The following is a 17,534-nucleotide window of genomic DNA, read 5'->3' as shown; positions in this document are numbered from 1 at the left end:
TCTTGAATTTTTTTGAATACTTTGTGAAGGATAGGTATTCTTTAAATATTTGGTGCAATCCACCTGTGTAGCCATTTGGTCCAGGACTTTTTTTGTTGAAGTTTGTTGTGTCCCAATTTATGGTATCTCTTGGAAGATGTTTCATGTAAACCTGAAACGAATGTAGCTTCTCCTGCTTTGGGCTGAAATGCTCTGACAATATCAATGAAATCCACCTGATGTAATATGTCACTTAAGGCTGCTGTTTCCTTGAATTCAAATGATCAAAATAAATAATACATTAAAAGAAATTATACATTTTGTTAGCACTTTTGTATGAATAGTCCACAAAAATAAGAATGGAAGTACACATCCTGAGTCAACCAATGTATGATGCCAGAAAATTTAATATTGGCCAAATAGGACCAGACTGGAATCCTTTTTTGAGTGCAATGTTGAAAATGGTTTCTTTTATCACATTTAGGATTAGCCTGTATGTGAACTTCACAAACACGAGCAAGCATTAAGATTGGTAATGTCTGGCAATTTCCTTTTTCAGAATGCAATCTGAAGAATTACATTGTAGTTGTTACTGTCAGTGGTGTGTGTTTTTTTTGTGTGTGTGTGTGTTTTTTTAAATTAAATATTTAGGCCCACATCCAAAAGTTGAGCAAAGTGATGGCAAGCTGAAAACTATTTTTTTAATGGAGATTTCATCTTCATAAGCACTAAAAGCAGTAATTTTATTTCGAATCATTATATTCTGTTTGTTAGGCATTTGCCATAAGAATATCACAGTACTGTACCCAAAACTAAATTCAACGATTATGAGAGTCTTCCTATAATGGCTGAAAAAGGCTATTTTAAGATTCACCTCTTATGTTTTTCCCTTTAACAACTTTCTTCTTGAGTGCATTTTAACAAGATGGATGGCATATTGTGATCTCTTTCCAATCCTTAAACTTCAGCAGGAAGCTGGCTTGCAGCTGGAATTCGTAATGTGGTGATGCATCCCAGGACTTATTTGGTTACATGTGGCACTTCAAAGAATTTCAAAGGGACCAATAGAGAGAATTCTGGGACAGCCTCAGAATGGCAAAGAGATCAACATGTGAGGTGCTGTCTTTGAAGAACCACATGTAGCAGTAGACGTCAGAGCTTCAGAGCATGTGGTATATTTTACTTGAAGAGCCAACGTAATGTACAAAGATGAACCTGGGAAGAATTAAAGCCCCAATGAGACCATTCACTTAGATGCAAAATAACATTCTTTGTTTTACGCATATAAAAAAAGAACCATTATGACATTTAAATTTTGGAAATACACCAAATACAGAGGAGGAGGGTTGGGGGAGAGAATTCTGTAAAAAAATAGTGGGCATATACTATTCACTTAGTGATTTTTAGACTAAAATAAAATAGTGCATATAATCCAAAAAAAGAGTAGCTTTATTATTTACATACAAATAGAATGACATAGTCTTTATTCCCTTCAGTGCCATCATTATTTTCTGATAATTAATGGGAGGAAAGATGCATTAACCCTTTCAGGTCATTAACCAGCATCCCATCCTCAAAGTCTAAATGTTTACAAATCCACTCCTCATTGCCTGATACATTTTAACTGTACTATGTCTGCAGAATGCCGTAAAAACCAATCCCTTCAAGAAGGGATGCTGTCAAAGTAGTTGCTTGGTTTGGGATGATAAAACAAGCCATTGATTGAACATTCTAAAATGTAAGTTATTTTAGAAATCTATATTTTGTTATACAAAAGTTACCTTTTATGACTTGATTTTCTCATTTCATACTTCAAAAATTACACAATTCATTTTAATATAACTTTAGCAGTTCATTTTAATAGCCAATTTTAATATATATTTTCACATTTCACTAATTAATTGGAAATAATCTTCTACTTAAGTTTTCAGAGTATATATATATATGCCTATAATATATATTCAATACATGTGCATTCACACTTGACTGAAGTACTTTTAGAATCTATTTATAAATATAAAATAGTGTTATATCTGGTATTTTTCAGGAAAAATGCTCTAATTTGACTAAATGTCCATTCATAGAGTTAAATGTGGGTGTTTACATCAAAGGATATGAAGAGTAGAGTCTTTTCCACTTACTTTGCATTCCAGAGATGTGAAGGACATATCAATATCATGACTGTAGTATAGAGACCTATACATTCTGTGTTTTCTCCACAAATGCTTCTTACATTGATTTTTATGGAAGACTTTGACAAAAGAGGCTCCAAAGATAGAATTACCTAAAAGGAAAAATAAAATTGGGGCATGTAAAATTATTTTAAAAGTAATCATATAAATATGAAAATATAAACTAATAATGACTAAGAAGACATAGGTAATATACTTAGGATTTTGGAATTTGGGATAATATGAATAGCCTCAAAATATACTTGACTTTTGGAGAAATACATTTTCCAAGAGTTTTGGATGACCCATCTTGGCTGACAGTTAATTTGCATAAGGATATGCTGATTAGCCAATGAAAAGGGTAGCGGTCGTACGCTAAGTACCATGTTTCTCTTTTATTAGTGTAGATATATGCCTATAATATATATTCAATACATGTGCATTCACACTTGACTGAAGTACTTTTAGAATCTATTTATAAATATAAAATAGTGTTATATCTGGTATTTTTCAGGAAAAATGCTCTAATTTGACTAAATGTCCATTCATAGAGTTAAATGTGGGTGTTTACATCAAAGGATATGAAGAGTAGAGTCTTTTCCACTTACTTTGCATTCCAGAGATGTGAAGGACATATCAATATCATGACTGTAGTATAGAGACCTATACATTCTGTGTTTTCTCCACAAATGCTTCTTACATTGATTTTTATGGAAGACTTTGACAAAAGAGGCTCCAAAGATAGAATTACCTAAAAGGAAAAATAAAATTGGGGCATGTAAAATTATTTTAAAAGTAATCATATAAATATGAAAATATAAACTAATAATGACTAAGAAGACATAGGTAATATACTTAGGATTTTGGAATTTGGGATAATATGAATAGCCTCAAAATATACTTGACTTTTGGAGAAATACATTTTCCAAGAGTTTTGGATGACAATGCACATTCATTCACAGTAGTATTTACTTGTTAGGTCTTTAAAAGTCACCATCCTCCATATAAGAAACTGCTCTTTAGAATACAGTAAACATTTTCTATATGAAATTCATATGGAAGTATATATATAATCCTTACATAAAATATATATTTCAAAAATTAAAATCACAGAATAAACATTAATTAGGAAATAAGCTATTTGTTAAAGTTTTACTTCTTAATTAGGAAATAAACTATATTTTAAATTTATTTATGATACCTGTCTGCATGGAATCCATGCATAAAATTCCTAAATCAAATGAAATTATGCATTTTTATGCAGTGTGTGTGTGGTGCACGCATGTGTGTGAGTGAGAAAACTTCTTTCCATTTCCAGTCAAAATTTTTGTGTGCCACGAAAAATACTGTGGTTAGATTCTTGCTGCAAACAATCAACTGACAAGCCACAATTCCCTGGGGTACTGGTCTGAAATATTTAAACTCGGTTATTGTATATACATCAAGCACTCTAATAGTCCCGCATTTACAAAGTGGTCAATTTTGCTTGCAACATTGCTTGCAAGATGCTTTCTTAAATTTAGCATTCTTCTATGGAATTTCTGAAACATTTTCCATGGATGTATCCCAGACAATAAGGGAGGAAGAAAAGTAAGGAGCAATTCAATAAGGCTTAGCTCATCTGCCCCTAGTGCAAAGTGAAAACATACTTATCGTCATAATTTATTCTTTTTTTAAAAAAATATATGCCAACTGTACATTCCATACTATAATTTCTTTTTTTTAATATTCAGTTTTTCTTCCCAAAAATCTTTGAGTAAAATTAATGCTCTTAAAACTATCTCACAGTAACTTTATCCTAGTGAGATATTTACTTTCAGCAATGTTTACAAGTCCCTTTGGAAACATATCCAATTAAATATATTTTAATGAAAATCTGAAATGCTGGTATATTTTGTAATAGTTAAAATATATGATTACTTACTCTACACAGTAAAGAAAAAAATAGTATTGCTAACATTAGTTAGCAGTTAGTATTGCTAACATTTCTTGTTTCCATTCATATAGCAAAAAGCACATATCTTTAAGTGCAATGTTCTGAATGTATGTGTACTCCCAAAATTCATATATTGAAATCCTAAACTCCAGTGTGATGTTATTTGGTGGTGAGGCCTTTGGAAGGTGATTAGGTCATTAAAGTATAATCTCCATAATTTGGATGAATACCCACATGAAAGAAGCCCCACTGAGCTCTCTAGCCCCTTCTATCATGTGGGAACACATCAAGTAGACCCTGAAGAGGACCTTCACTAGAACCTGACCATGTTGGCACCCCTATTTCTTCCAGCCTCCAGATCTGTGAGATATAGATTTCTCTTCTTTATGTTGCCCAGTCTGTGGCATTTTGTTACAGCATAGTATACATATTTTTTGTACTGAGCCCTTTTGTTAATCTTAAGATTATTTTTTAACAATTTTTATTGTGTTTTTTTCTTTTAAGAGAGAGAGAAGAAGGGAAAGGGAGAGAGAAAGAAACCTAGATTACTTGTTCAGCCACCTCACATGCTCCCCTACTTGGAATTAAGCCCACAACCCAGACATGTGCCTTGACCAGAAATTAAACCAGCAACCCCTCCATGCATCAGAGGATGCCCAACCAACTGAGTCACACTGCCCAAGGCAATCATCAATTTTAATGTAGAACATTTGCATGCACTTTAGTATCAAATGGTGCAAATTGTCTATGTGAAGATAGTAGAGTGCTCTGGTTACTAGCCCTGGTCCATGGATTTATATTATCTCATCTTTCAACAGATTGGATTTTCATTCTTCCCATTTACTTGGCATTAAAATATCCATTTTTTAAAAGTACTCTATGATCTTGGCCAGCATGGCTCAGTAGTTGAGGGTTGAACCTATGAACCAGGAAGTCATGGTTTGATTCCTGGTTGGGGCACATGCCTGGGCTGCCTGCTCAATTCCCAGTGTGAGACATGCAGGAAGCAGCTAATCAATGATTCTCTCTCATCATTGATGTTTCTATCTCTTCCTTTCCTTTCCTCTCTGAAGTCAATAAAAATATATAGAAACAAATCCAATAGACTTCTATGAATCATGAGAGTTTACACATTTAGAACAAAGACAAAGCAAAACCACAAAATAACCCGAAATATCTTTTTTTAAATCTCCGTTTTCATTGGGCCATAATCACTTGGAGTGTAAATTGCTTCCCAATGTTTTTTTGTTATTGAAAGGCATACTTTCATGCCTTCCAGCAGTAATATTAAAAATGTGACTATCATGAACTAAAAATGTTGGGAACCATGCAAATTAACACATTTTCATATAACAGAGCCTAAAGAAATGGTCTGTAGGGAAGCAGAACAAAATGCAGTGACAGGGGTTGTGGTATTCATTGCATTCTAATTTTCCCTCCTCATACACACACAGACACATGCAACACCCACCCACACACATACATACACCCACCTCTAGCACTGATTCTCACTGATAGTAAGGTCATAAATGTATATTTAAGGAGAGGTTAACAAATGCATGCTGTTGCACATTTGTGTACTTAGACACCATTGATAAAAATGTAAGCACAATGCAATTGAAGGGTTGAGGAGGAATGTGAAGGAAGGACGCTTCCTAATTCACATGGTCAGATGTGTATACTTAAAGGATCTTCCTGGCTTCAGAAGGTAAAATGGATTGGAGAAATTTATGAATTAAATAAACATGATGTTAAGATGCTGTTGTAGTAGTTAAACCAAAAGCAAGTTCAATGGCAGCAAGAATAAAGAAAAAAATCTTATTTGAGACCATTTTAAGTTAGGGCATGTGATTTTTCTCTCGATTTAGTGTGAGGTTCTGATACATATCATGTCTTGCATAATAGAACAGGCCATGTGGTGGAATGTACAATTGAATGTGCATGTCACAGATAGTTAAATTCATAGATTTTTAAGTAAGAGTCACGAACTCACATGAGATTCATGGATAAAATTAAGAATAACAATAATTTGCATATTTAATAATGCAAAATATTTATTTTCACTGATTACAAATTGAAATGCAACATTCTACTCATGTGTAAGCAACTAATCAAGTTAATTTTAGTTGTATTTGTGTAATTATATAGATTTCATATAATTTTATATTATACTGTAGTTGTTACAGCTTTATCTAAATGTTCTTTAAACTCTTCTAATATTCCTACAACTATTGGATTATAGTATTTATTAATGTGCATTAGATCTTATTTTTTATATGTGATGAAGCACATTATTGCTATATCCTAAATTGTTTAATATTTGATAATTGCATTGTAACATAATCAGATCCTTTATAATCTTAGCATTGTATTCCACATATTGAAAAAACAGTTTTTCATAACTTTCTATTGACAATGAAATGTTGAAAAAAATCCTGTTTATAAGGTACAACTATGTATATTTGCTGCTTTAGCAGAGAATAACCTTGACAATAAGAAAGGCCTTCTTGTATATCAGATAGCTCACCAAAAGCTAATAATGATTATTGTTTACTAGAGACCTGATGCACGAAATTTGTGCAAGAGTAGGCCTTCATTCCCCCTGCTGCTGGCACCGGCTTTCCTCGGGCACCTGGGACCCGGGCTTCCCGCTGGCCACCGGCAGGCATCCAGAACCTGGGCTTCCCTAGCAGCCCCAGCTTCGTCTGGAAGGACATCCCGAAGGACGTCTGATCTAATTAGCATATTACCCTTTTATTATTATAGAAGATTTTACTGTCTTCACAATTTCACCTCAGGACACAGAATATATAGGCAGCAAAGCACAGCAAAATTACATATCAGAATCTGAGGCATGAATTGAGGAAAAGTCCAACAAAAGAAGTTAGGTAGATAAGATAACTATGGGGAAATGGAGGGAATGTCTCCAGATAGTATATTCTTACTGAAGGAAGATGAACAGATCTGTGAACAGTTCAACAATGAATACCCAAAGCTCTGACTCAAAGTAGGCCTGAGGTAATTAACTACAAGTTTCTATTAGTATTACTATATGTACTAAAGTCTCTAAATAATATATTTTTTTAATTGCTTGAACAAAAAGCAGTCTATTTTTATAGTCACTCATTGCTTAAGGCCAAAGGCTCTGATTCTATGGCAGGAGATAAAGGGGAATGTTGTCAAGAGTAAAATTAAAACTCTAATTTCCAGAATACCCCCTGATAGCACTAAGTTTGATTGCATCACTGAGAATTAACTTGAAATTCTCATTCGATATTTTTCTCTTCTTCTTGTTTGGGTGCATCCTATACATACAAGAAAAAATTGCTTTTCTGTTATGTTTCCAGTGGAAACACTCTTGGACTCATACTCTTTGATGCAGTGTTTGCCTATTGAATAACATAATTGAGTGAATAAGAAATGTTCAATATCATTGCATCAAAACTGTTGCTTATTTGTTTTTAGCTCCAATGATGGTTCAAACAGTAATGATGGTGGATATAGATAGGTGGAGATATTCATCATTTAAAGTACTATAGAGCCTCTGAATGTGTGTAATATTTAGGAAAGGATATTTCACAGAAAGTTGGGGGTATCATATAAGGGAAACATGGTCAGAAATGTTTTTGACAGGGAAGGAGGTTTTAAGTGCATCTGATTTGTAGAAGTTTCTGAAGTCACAAATAAAACAAAAACACAAAGGTTATGAGTGAGACATGAGACTATCTTTTAAAACTCTTTAATATCCCTTTGGCCTTAGGCAATAAGTGACTATAAAAATATACTGCCTTTTTGTTCAAGTAATTAGAAAATTTTATTTAGGGACTTTAGTACCCACAATAATACTGATAGTAACCTGCAGTTAGTTGTCACAGGCCTACTTTGAGTCAACTGGATGTTGGCTGAGAAAGCTATTGAATCAGCAAGATCACTTGTACTGCTTGTTCTTTTCAGTGTCAGCCTCCACTTAACCCTGTGAGAGGGAAATCTAAAACCTGTGTAATGATTTTAAAAAAGGCTGATTTTTCACGATGAAGAGGGTTTTCTTTCTCTTTGCCCATCAAGAAATAAAAATATAAGGGGAGATTCCAAGACCCATGGGTTTGTCTATTCTATTTTGGCTTATCATTTAATGAAATTTAATTCTTATTGTATTAACAGAACTTTTCTGAAAAGGGATTCTGTAATCCATTAGTAAGAATAGTGATGATGTCTGTGATAAATTCTAGTGATGACTAACAAACAACACAGCAGAATTAAGTGAGCCATCAGCACTAGCAAACTGGTGGATGGATTCCATTGGAACCCAGTTAGGCTTCAGTAACTGTACCTCTAGCAGTGGGAGTGGGGGTGACTGTGACTTTCCCTGAAATTATGTCTCAGTGTCAACTCTCCAAGTTATTCTAGCCTAGATTTTATAATGTTTCATCAGAGCATTAAGTAGCATAGAGGGGCTACACAGATATTAAGGCACATCCTCAAACTTGGAAAGAGAAAAATAAGGCAAAACACTGACTAGAGGTTTCTTCATCTAGGATTGTATTTGCTGTTGTTCATGGAGAGGTGGCCTTTTGCCGTAAATAACCTCACAGTCATATTTTTTTAAAATATATTTTTATTGATTTAAGAGGAAGGGAGAGGGAGAGATAGATAGAAACTATCGATGAGAGAGAATCATTGATTGGCTGCCTCCTGTATAACCCCACTGGGATCTACCCTGCAACCCAAGCATGTGCCCTGACTGGGAATTGAATGTGACCTCCTGGTTCATAGGTCGATGCTCAACCATGAGCTTTGCTGTGGGCCTGACAGTCATATTTTGTTGGGCTCTCAAGAAGGGCTACTGATATGTTTATACAAAGAAATAAACAATTGACTTTTTAGGACAAATCCTGTTATAACAAAGGTTTAAAAAGAATGTGAATGTGTGCTTAAGAGCAAACAATGAAATGATTATGTAGGAAATAGAAAGGTGATACACTATTAGAAGGTAAGATATCAACTAAAGGACTTGTATATATGCATATAAGCGTAACCAATGAACACAGACACTAGGGGTGTAAGGGCATTTGCTGGGGGATGGGGTCTTCCAGGAAGAAGTCAATGGGGGAAAAAGGAGACATATGTAATACTATATGTAATACTTTAAACAATAAAGAATTAAAAAAAAAAGAAGTGAAACTTGGGAGTTGTGTTTTCTTAATTGTCAATTGGCATGACTATTGATTGTTGAATAAATTGTTTTCCTTTTCTCTGCTTTCATCCCCCCAACTAAAGAAACAACATAAGTCTGATATAAATACTCATCCTATACAATAAAAGGCTAATATGCAAATCGAGTGAACAGCAGAATGACTGTTCGCTATGAGGTGCACTGACTACCAGGGGGCATACACTCAATGCAGGAGCTGCCCCCTGGTGGTCATTGCACTCCCACAGGGGGAGCATAGCTCAGCCAGAAGCTGGGCACAAGGCTGGTGAGTGCAGTGGCGGTGGCAGGAGCCTCTCCTGCCTCTGCGGCAGCGCTAATGATGTCCCAATGCTGGCTTAGGCCTCCTCCTCGTGGGGAGAGGGCCTAAGTCAGCAGTCGGACATCCCCCGAGGGGTCCCAGACTGCGGGACCCCCTGAGTACATGGATTTCATGCAACAGGTCTCTAGTAAATTTAATAAATTTAAATCTGGTAGAATTATGTCCCATTGTATTATTTTAACAAAAATATGGTAATATTTTTAGAGACATATTGCGTGCTAAACTCTGTTCTTAGAAACTTTGAGTTTTGTATGTTAACTCATTAAATACACTCAAGAACTTCATAAGGAAGAATGTTATTTTTTCATTTACAGATTAGGATCTTAAGATGTAAAGATACTAGATAGTTGTGGGTGATGGTACATTCTGCTTAATTTGTCCAAATTCCCACAGCATTTGATCTCAAGAACTTTGGCTTCCAAATATGCTCTCTATCCATTTCTCTGGACTAAAAGCAATGTTACCAAGGCCAGTAAAATTAGATATCTTTATTTAACAGAAATATTTTAAGTTATTAATTGAAAACATATGGACAATGCAGCAGCATTGTGTTGATTACTTATGAAAAGACTTCTTTCCTCCTTAATCACAATCAGAGAATACATTTTGTAGTCTTTCTACTTTCTTAAATATTACTGCTGATCTATATCAAAGTTAAACTTTAAAGTTATTATAATAGTACTAGTAGCCCGGTGCATGAAATTCGTGCACATTAAAAGGGAATTAATTAGGAGAAATATTTTAATATTGCTATTTGCTCTTTCTCTATAATAGAAGTGTGAGAGATGAAAATAAATTAGTAAAATGTATATGAAAATAATATATAAATTTATTAATAAATAAACAGTAACAAAAGGATATAACAGCAACAGAGGCATGATATAAAAACGACAAAAACATGATATAAAAACAACAAAAACATGATATAAAAACAACAGTGATGCAAACAATAACTGATAAAGTGATTCAACTTATTCTAATATCTCCCTGTACACCACATTAAGAGTGAAAACACTTTCAGAGTGCTTGACTAATTTCCCTTGTGATGAAGTATTTAGAACTTTAACTGTAACGTCACATGCTCTTCAAACTTGAGAGAAAGCAATATATAACTCCAAGAAGGAGAACTTTCCCACCAAATACAACATTCAAATTCATAATTTCTCTTAGTAATCTGTCTATGGCGTTTATAGCATGACTGGATGCCATGATGCATTCATCAATAATGAGAAGTTGGGCCTTTTTAATAGTTTTAGCAACTTCACTGTTCATATCGAGTCTAGAAATTGAAGTTTCTTTAATGGAATTGGTCATTTATATTGGGAATGAAAGGTTCTTCCCCCAAGAAGTAAATTTGCAGCAATTCCTGTAGACCCTGTGGGGAAAATAGTACCACCACAACCTCTAATATAATGTATTAAAACTTTATTGTGGGGAGCCGCTACAGTGTTTTGGACGGTTTCAAGCCTTGGACTGATGAGAGGGCACAGTCCTCTCATTGCCACTTGCAAGTCCTCGCTTGGAGGGCAGGGCCCTCCAGGGCCCTCCCAGCACAATTATAGCCAACAGCTGTAGTTGTAAGCTTGATCCTGTGGTCCAAACATGTGCCCCACATGCCTGAGTGATGTAGGCTTGATAGAGTTCAGGTGCATGTAGTTGAGTAGGATTGAAACCCAGGATGATGTTGTAAACATCTTGGTCATGCCCTTACTTTGCCTTGTGGCATCTGCTATAAAATAAAGACACAGCTGTGGGCATGGTTGCTGTCTCTCAGAGAAGCAGCATCCCACCGAGACCCAGCTTTCATTCTCTTGTCTGTCTTTTCTAAGACTTTCAGCGGCCCCCACTCAGATTCACCCTTGCCCGTGCTGGTGGGGCATACTTTATAAAGATATGCCTCCATGCTGCTCTGAGGGCGGGTTCCTGCCTCAAACCCCGCCTTTACAGGAAACAGCTGGGGGGGGGGGAGGTGCAGCCGTTTCCAAGATAACCCCTGTAGGACTGACTTCCTTCCGTTTGGTTGCGGTTCTGGCAGTGATGTTACACCCAGGGTTTTTATATAAGTAGATACTTACAATTTATTATACTTCTACTTCAGTACTTTGCAGGACCCATGAACATCATATAAATAATTAAGAATGTAGAATGTCATGTGCGAACTTGAAAAACTTATTTGAGTTTTAATATAAAATGTGAATTGTGTTTTATAATATGCAACATTTATTCACATGCAAAATTGTGGTTGTGAAATAATTATGTAATATATGCAATTTTACAAGGAAGGTATAAATTAATCTTTATTGGGTTCCTATTACATGCCAGGCACTTTTATTTATTTTATTTTTTTAAATATATTTTTATTGATTTTAGAGAGAGAGGAAGAGAGAGAAAGTGAAACATCGGTGTTAGAGAGAAACATCCATTGGTTGCCTACTGCATGTGCCCTGACCTGTGATAACCCCACAACCTGGGTATGTGCCCAGAATGGGAATTGAACTGGCACACTTTCGGGCCATTGAACAATATCAACCAACTGAGCCACACTGGCCAGGGTGCCAGGCAATTTTATTGTAAGGCATTTTATTATTTATCTATATAATCTTCACTATAGCCCTCCCACGTGTTGCAGATAAAGAGGAGTCATTTTTTTTATTTTTCAGAAATACTAAAATTTTACAAATATTTAAAATAAATAGATTAGATAGATACAATGTGTGTGTGTGTTTGCTTAAGAGACAGTATATATTAATTTATATATAGTGGACATATTCACAGATATTCAGATTGAGAGCAAATAACATTTGAATGATATACTTAATTTACTGTGCTATGAATAATAAACCAAATAAATGATACAGTTGAATTCTCATTTAAATTTAAGTAGTTAATAAAAATATATTTTAAATACATGCATATACACCACTCAGGATTATAATTTAGCTATTTTAATAGAAATTCTTTTATTTAAGTTCTGTTTTCCTCTAGATCTATTTGTGGTTTCCCTGAGATTTATATTTAATAGGTCCTTAAGTTCTATGTATTTAAGCTTAAAAAGAATTCACAGAAAATTTAAATGAACCTTATCTAAGAAATTTATTATGTGTATGATTTTTACAACAGGCTCACCAATTGTATCTGGCAGGGTTCTCCAGAGAAACAGAAGGCAACCAGTAGGACAAATAAATACATATGTATGCATACGCATATATTTATGCATACATACATAAATGTGTCAAAGGGTGGAGAGAGATAGATGAGAGAGAGAGAAAAAGAGAGAGAGAGAGAGAAAGATTATTTTGTGAGGGGTGGTAAATCCAAAATCTGTTAAGGCAACCTTAATTCCCACAGGCTAGATCCTCTTGGTCAGCAGCTGATGTTGCAGAATTTCTTTCTCTTTAGGGAAACCTTCGTTTTATTCTTGAGGACTTTTAACTGATTGGATACATACCACACACATTTTCCAGGCAGTCTCCTTGACTTAAAGTAAATTGATTACAGATATTAATCATATCTTTAAATATTTTAAAGCAACACCTAGATTAGTGTTTGAATGAAAAATGTGTATTATACCTTCACCAAGTTGACACATACAAATAATCACCACGCCCATTTTTCTACGTATGAAAAATATTAATTTAGTTATTTAAAATTACCTGCTTTCTTCTAGCATGGTATTTCCCATCACACCTTTCCTACTGAAGACAAACAAAGTGGAATAGTTGTATTAGACCCCCTTTTCTCTTTCCTTTCATACTTTTCTGAGTTTTAGTATGATTTTTTTCTCTTTCTTATTTTTTAAGAGCAATTCTTGCAAATCAAAGGATGTGTGCTCCTGTTAAAAGAACTAAGCAGAGATAATCCTTTTGTAAAGTTCTATTTTTTTTAAATGAGAAGGATTTGCTAACTTTGTAAGCAGTGTATGATACCTTGTTTTTATATTGTAATTTTTCTCCTTAGATTAAACATAATTGGGATTTTGTTGTTTTAAAACATGCTTTTCTTGTCTTATAACATCAGGACTTGCCTGCTGTCTTTGTTCAGCAAGCTTCAAACATGCCAAGGTATAAGAGTGATCAGGTACCATAATGACTAATTTTAACAATGAACAGTAGGAGGATTAAATACAGGCATCAGAATGCCATTATATATAATCAGTAACAGTGGGCACCATAAAAGCATGGAAAATAGCTGGAGGATAGGCTTATTATAAGTGTTGTGGCTTTAACAAAGGGGAGGAAAGAATGTAATGTTTTAACTGATGGGGCCTGTTTTTAGAATGCCTATAAAGAGTAAAAAGCTAAATTAGTTTCAATCTTGTCTACATCTTTAGTTATGCGTGCACATAGCTTTAGGGCGTGTAGCAACAGAAAACAAAAAAAGAAGCAACTTTCTAAATCTTATGAATGAACTATTAATGTTTGAACATTGTCTTTGAAGCAGCCATGTTTGAATAATATTGCCAATCAAGTAACAATCACTCCCAGATTGTGTTCACCTAGGTTACCTTGGCATCTTTTTATTTGCCTTATAAGGTTTGGATTCTCTTTAAATATTTCTTGTAAAAATAATTGACTGGAATTTCTGAAATATTTGAACATTGCTAGTAAGTTTTACTCGTTTCTTTTTATCCCCAAAATATAAGTCATAAAACTTAGATAACCTCCAAAGTTAAGGTTATATGACTGAAGAAAAAATTCCTTTTTATTTCTGTTATCCACCACCACCAGGCACACCGACAGTTCTAATGCTCCAAACACATATGCTTTCCTTTGCTTATCCCTTCAAAGCTCTATGAAAGCAAGGGAGAAAGTTGTTTGATTTTCAGTTCACTTCCTGGGTCTACTCAATAGTGTCCTTCCATTGAATAAAAAGTTGTAGCTAAAATTATACTTTCAGGAATTCGGACTCTCTGACTTGGTACTTTTGTTTCGATATCTCTTAGCCATATGACTATGGGAAGATTATTTAAATACCCTTTGCCTCATTGTCATCATCTATATAATGGAAAAACCTTAAAAGTCTATCCTCATAGAGTTTTTTCTGAAGATTATGTTTTTGGTGTGAAAATGTTCCATTGCAAGTTCCTTTAAGATGTGTAATATGTTTGTTCTTTTAAGCAATCTTATATTTCTAGGAAAGTTGGTAAATTTCAAGTCATTTGATAAGTCAAAGAATTGAATGTCCTATTTAAGGTTAGCTCTTTACAAATTTATGAATTAAGACATTATTAGTTAGAGTCCTATCAGATTTTTTTTTTTATTTCTAGCCATGATGGCTCTACTCCTTTATTATATTTTAAAACAATAGCTCATATTTCTGACACTGATTATGTGGTAATTACTGAAAGGAATTTAAAGACAGGAAAGGCAGTTTTAGGGAAGGGGGTGGGCAGGTCCATGGGAGAGGAAGACATAAGTAATGAGCAGAGACCTGCTCTAAGCTGTCAGAATATTTATCTCACATACACAGAGGAGTAATGTTACAAGATAAAGGGAAGAAGAAGAGAGGGGCACTGAGTGGGCTTTGAAACTTTGGAACTAATTCTATGTAAGGAAAAGGGGTGGGGGAGCAGTCGATTAGGAGAGCACAGGGGACATAAAATGGGGAAAGGGACCAATTAGAAGGTAGTGTATATAGACAAAGAGCTGCTAGCATTTATAATCCCTTAGACAATGAGGTTTTACTGGTTACCCACTTGGGAACCCCTCCCTACACAGGATTTTGTATATGCTTCCAATAAATTTCCACAGTTTTACTAAAAAAAGTCTTTTAATACATGAATTTTATTTTCAAACTTCATAGGACAAGAACGCATACTGAGAGAGTCCAGTTTGCCATTCATTCTACATCTCAGTACTATTCTAAGAACTTATCTGACCCTGATGCCATACGAGTAAATGTCATTATTACTCCTATTTTACAGATGAACAAACTAATGCTTATATGGTCCTTGCCTGAAGTCACATAATTATGAAGTGAAAGTAATAGAATATTTTTTAAGCCAATCAAGCTCCATAACTTACTGTCTTTACATCTATTGGGGGAGGGAATTCTGTGGCAGTCTTTAAGTTGTTCACTGCAGTACATATTTCTCCTTCTTTAATAACAATGCTACAGAACTAAACCTGGGTTTGCTTCTTGGTGAGTCAAAGTGTATACAGTAGTATACCAAACATCGTCACTCCATAAAGCAAAATTTATTTGCATCAAATAAAGGGCCCACAGGCAATAATTTCCAAAGCAGTGGCTTCCCAAACTGGGGAGCTTCTGTTTTCATTCAGGCAAGCTAATACATATTAAAAATGAAAATGTGGTCATAGTTTGTAGGGGCAATATCAGGCTGGCACATGTACAGTAGCAGATCATACTTCTTTATGCATCCCATGTTCAGAAAATGGCATCTAAACTCCCAGAGGTGTGGATTTTGATATTATAATGAGCGCTCAGTCTATTTTAGATCAAGAGGGCCACCTTAACCTGTTCAAGCCCTTTTCTTTTGCCTTTCTTTGGTGGTTTCTGCAGGTGGCTATCTGAAGGCTCAAAGTTTATTTGGAAAATATGCTAGCACCATAGTTAATGGAAATTTTAGTAACTTTTTTCAATTTAGTTTGGGGTGATCTACTTAGCTTGTAACAATAAGACTCATTTTTCAGGGTAGGGGAGCTATTGATCACCTAAAATAACACTCCCCCTGAAACCTGAAAAATGACCCGCAGGTCCCACTGCCTGTCACCATGAAAGCCAAACTTGTGAGACAGATTCTGGTTGAGAAGGAAAGGGATTTATTCAAGAGTTGACAACCTGAGAAGATGGCAGGCTCATGCCTTCAAAACCATCTTAACATCTCAGTGCAGGGAGGGGCTTCTACTGGGAGAGAAAGGGAAAGCCTAACAAAGAGATGAGGGGGAAGGGCTGTGGACATGCAGGCAGTGTCCTCGCTGGTCCCAATATGGGTCTTTAACACCAGCATCCTGGAACTGGTCAGTGCCAGCCAAATTCCTACAGGTGGTGATCTGTGCCAACCAAAGTCATGGTCAAAGCCATTTCTTGTACAAGCAAGAACTGGGACTGCTGATGCCTGCAAGATGCTTATAAAGAAATTCAGCATGTGTGTTCCTTTTATCAGTTTGTTAGTACATTTTATTCTAATTCCATTTCATGGTTAGTCAGAATAGTATAAAGTGTTTACTAGTATTCCTTGTTATGCCCCTTCGACCTTGCACATTGTATGGCCTATGACTTGTTCTGGTTAGTTAGATAGAAACATAGGTAGCATGTGGCACTTCTCAAATTCCTCTACAGAAAAGTGATAAAATCTTACCCCCCCCTGACTATGTAGAACATGAATGCAATGGCTGGATACTTTGGTCGTCTGTGAGGTAAAAGCTACTTTTGAGGAATATCAGAGTAAAAAAGACAGAAGGAGACAATTTTATGGAAATGAATGTTATCTTTTGAGGGCCTATGTGAAGATTCTCTTTTTGTGAAAAAAAAAGATATTATAAGTTAATTTATTTTTTATTTTAGTCGTATTTGACAATCTAATAAAAAATCCTAATTGATAGGCTATCTTCATTTGTTTCAATAAAATTTGATGGGATAAATCACATAAGAATTACAGACATGCATTGCTTAGCCCATACAGTTTTTTGTTTGTGGGTATTTTATTTTTATTCAGGGCCTATGTGAAGATTCTCTTTTTGTGAAAAAAAAAAGGATATTATAAGTTAATTTATTATTTATTTTATTCATATTTGACAATTTAATAAAAAATTCTAATTGATAGACTATCTTCATTTGTCTCAATAAAATTTGATGGGATAAATCACGTAAGAATTACAGACATGCATTGCTTAGTCCAGCTGTGGGCAAACTACGGCCCGCGGGCCAGATCCGGCCCGTTTGAAATGAATAAAA

The sequence above is a fragment of the Myotis brandtii genome, unplaced genomic scaffold (genome assembly GCF_000412655.1).
Source record: "Myotis brandtii unplaced genomic scaffold, ASM41265v1 scaffold466, whole genome shotgun sequence".
NCBI classification, from domain to species: Eukaryota; Metazoa; Chordata; class Mammalia; order Chiroptera; family Vespertilionidae; genus Myotis; species Myotis brandtii.
This window is presented reverse-complemented; position numbering follows the sequence as displayed.